General features: G+C 37.4%; 1 pseudogene; it reads left to right on the top strand.

Annotated features, from left to right (window-relative positions):
- Positions 1–2,727: 2,727 nt before the first annotated feature.
- On the top strand, positions 2,728–3,521 carry LOC114379157 (annotated as a pseudogene).
- The last annotated feature ends 255 nt before the right edge of the window (positions 3,522–3,776 follow it).

The following is a 3,776-nucleotide window of genomic DNA, read 5'->3' as shown; positions in this document are numbered from 1 at the left end:
ATTACGAATCATATCTTCTATATGATATCCAATGTCTTGATTTACTGGCTTAGCCTGTGAGACTGTTGCCATGTCCGGTGATTCCCCATGCCATATCCATTTTGTGTAAGTCAAAACTATCCCATCACAAATAAGATGAGATCTTATGTCATTTACTGTTTGACGTCTCCCATTTGCACAGCTGACACATGGACAAAAATATTTCCCCCACAGAGATGGCACATTAGATTGAGCAAACTGCAGAAACTCTTCAATACCATTCTCATAATCTTCAGTTACGTGATGCTTTCATCCAAATTCGATCCATGTTTCCCCTTTATTGTGAAAGTTGACTAAGTTATCTAACATGCATGAAAACCTCACTTTTTTTCCTTAAAGGTGTGGCCCTAACCCGTTTAGAAAGACCCAGTTTAAAGTACATTCATACGCATCGGTACGCTAGATTATTTGTTAATTATGCCTAAATTTCGGCAGCATTTCGCATTGGTCTCCAAATACACGACATGAAAGCGATGAAATCTAAGAATCCACCACTTTCAAGTATGCACCCAGAGAACAAAGTGAAATGGAGTATATTGAAATTTTGACCAATATAACAAATAAATAGTTAACCCATATGTATCAATGTACTATAAATAAAGAGCCCTCCCAAACTGTCCAAACGGACAATTCAAGATTCAACACATTGATTAATGCAAATTGTCCATATTAATCAATGTATTGAATCTCAATGGGAAACTAAGGTTCACTCGCAATGCACATAAGTGGTTATATAAAACAATACATTCTTCAACAACAAGCTAACCATGTAATAATTTTGGAGTCTGGGACATACAACAACATACCTCGAAAGATAGTCACTAAATACAAGGAGTATGTCACTTTCAGTCTTTAATGGGAAGCAGACGACACAGTGCAGTACACACGACAAAATTGCTCCTTTTGTAGAGAACACTGTAGTACCTTGCACACATATTGAAGTAGTAACAAGTCAAATATGGCTGAATATCACTAAATTAGCATCAACATTATTCTCATTACTCCATAATATATAAAATATAAAACCACATTCAACATGCTTAACTACATTGCAGTATTATTGCAAACAACATCCATTGGGTATAATATTATAGATGAAGGTAATTCTATTCCTCCAAACAAAGTAGTGGTAGAACTAAAACAAAGTGTTAAAGCATACACAAATGGTCAGCTAGAGGTAAATGATTTATGATATTTTTTATTTGTTGCTACCTTTCACTATTTTCTAACATGTATTAAGTTTAACCACTTAACCTAATATTTTTCTTTGATTTGTGATCCAAAAAATAAATACATACATGAATAATGAGGATGGATTGAATAAGAATCATAACTTCAACATATCAAAATTTGAAATTTAGTTCAAAGATTTCATCACATTTCAAAGTACATTTTAGTATTTAGTATTCAAAGTGAGCAACAAAACATGGCAGAAAATTGGAAATGGATGTTGTTCAAAAATCAAAATGACATTGTAGCTGTTGGCTGATCAAAACTTGTTGCACTAGAGCTATCCTTGGCTGGCTGAGCCTGATCCTGATCTTGTGTTGAACAGTTCTCCTTATCAGCTTTAGGAGCCTTGGCCACAACTGGTGTGGGAGCTATAAGCTTAGGCTTACACAAGTCCAAAGGAATGAGCACCTGGGAAAAATAAATTGGTGCAAGAGTTCAACAAGATTAACACCTGGAAGAATAGAGGAATTTCTCGAGTACTAGCTGTGATTGAACTGAGTCTAAGACCAACTCCTGGACAAGCAAGTATTTTCTTAGACGTGTCTGTCGTTGTTGAAGTTGGAGGAATTGAAGTGGGTCATGGTCTTTGAACAAAGGTGAAACAGATGGCTGCATATGCTCTCGGTGCTATTCAATGTGATGGAACTGAAAGTCTTTTGGACAAAGTATGGGTTGTGTAATCTGATACGGTGAGCTTGACTCAAAGAGGCTTAACTGTAGGGAGCACTACATCAGAATCAAGATGCAAAGCACTTAGGCTTTGTTGTAATATGTTGGAAGAGAGGCTAAAGCCTCTTAAGGAAAAGCTGCAGGAGGAAATGGACTACTATATCAAATGGGAGACCCTTATTCTTCAGGTAGCTACTATAAATAAAGAAAAAGAGCTCAATTTTGAACATTGATAAATTTTCCTCATAAAGAGTTATCTTCATGATTGGGGATTTAGGACAGGTAACCTAACTACATATTTTCAATGCAAGCTTAGCCCTAATCAACGAATAACACAAGAATTGGGTCCAAATATAGTTGTACTTTCACTTGAACCTCATTGAGATTTTGACTTAGTTGTACTTGCACCTCTCAAATTTCTTACCTTCCTTCCATGGCCTTGTGGCTGTATCTTATACAAAATCTTTCATAATGAAAGCATTTGAAAAGAAGTGGTTGTGAGTGACAACAAATTATTACTTTCTCCCATGGATTTCTACACAATGAACCTCGTAGCACAACTACTTTCTCTCACTACATAGCCATAATGCCACTGAACACAAATGTTGACTAATTTATTTTGGTAGAACTTAAGGCACAACTAATCTACTTTCCTCTTAATTTCAACAACTTCATTATCACCTATGCCTCACAACCACTCCAACACACTATGTGTTCCCTCTTATTTAATACCAAGACATGCATTTCATTCCACATCCTCTCTAGATTCATTATCATATAGAATAAATGGCCTCTACATCTGAAACACTTGGAAACAAGATGGCTATGGGAATGGGATCATTAACTGCAGCTTCCTTGGCAATGTTGGTTGCCTTTGCAAATTTGGCAACAACTATGGCAGCAGTTGACCCCACTGCAGCCACTAGGAAAGAACATGTTATTGAGCTCTACATGCATGACATTCTAGGGGGCAGCAACCCGATAGCTCGATCGATGACTGGCTTGTTGGGAAGCATATACGATGGTCAAGTACCCTTTGCAATGCCAGTAGGATTCAACACCCAAGGGACAGCCATCCCTAATGCCAATGGTGCTAACCCCACTGTTAATGGAGTTTTTGGCATCCCACTAGGAACTGGATTGGCAGGTACTTCATTTGCACCAAACTCAAGCAACAACAACAACCAAAACAATGCCCCGCTGCAGTTAGGACCTCATGGACTGAGACTAAGCTTTGGTACAATCATTGTTATTGATGATATATTGACCTCTCAACCTGAGTTGGGGTCTCAAATAGTTAGGAAGGCTCAAGGTGTATATATGGCAAGTTCAGTAGATGGGACTAGACAGATGATGGCTTTTACTGCCCTGTTTGAAGGAGGGGAATATGGTGATAGCTTGAACTTTTATGGCTTGTACAAGATAGGGAGCACTATGTCATAAATATTTGTGATGGGGGCACAGGGAAGTTCAACAATGCAAGGGGGTTTGTCGAACTGATTGCTCTTATCCCACCAGGACAGATTGCCACTGATGGTGCAGAGACACTGCTAAGGATCACTATCTATTTGAAACACTAAAACATAGTGTGGAAATGTAAAAGCATCTGGGTGTTGCTCTTTTACGGATGAGTATGATGTTGGTCTTGTATATTATTGTCAATTTGATACTTTGTTTACAGAATGTATTTGAAATCTTAGTTGTAATCCCAAGAAACCTAATGTTGATTTCTTTTTTATTTTTAAATGAAATATGTCACTTGGAGTTTGGATTTTGATTTTTGAATACAAGCAAAACTGCAGAAGCAATAAATACCACGGACTTAGACAATGAAA

The sequence above is a fragment of the Glycine soja genome, chromosome 12, assembly GCF_004193775.1.
Source record: "Glycine soja cultivar W05 chromosome 12, ASM419377v2, whole genome shotgun sequence".
NCBI classification, from domain to species: Eukaryota; Viridiplantae; Streptophyta; class Magnoliopsida; order Fabales; family Fabaceae; genus Glycine; species Glycine soja.
This window is presented reverse-complemented; position numbering and strand designations above follow the sequence as displayed.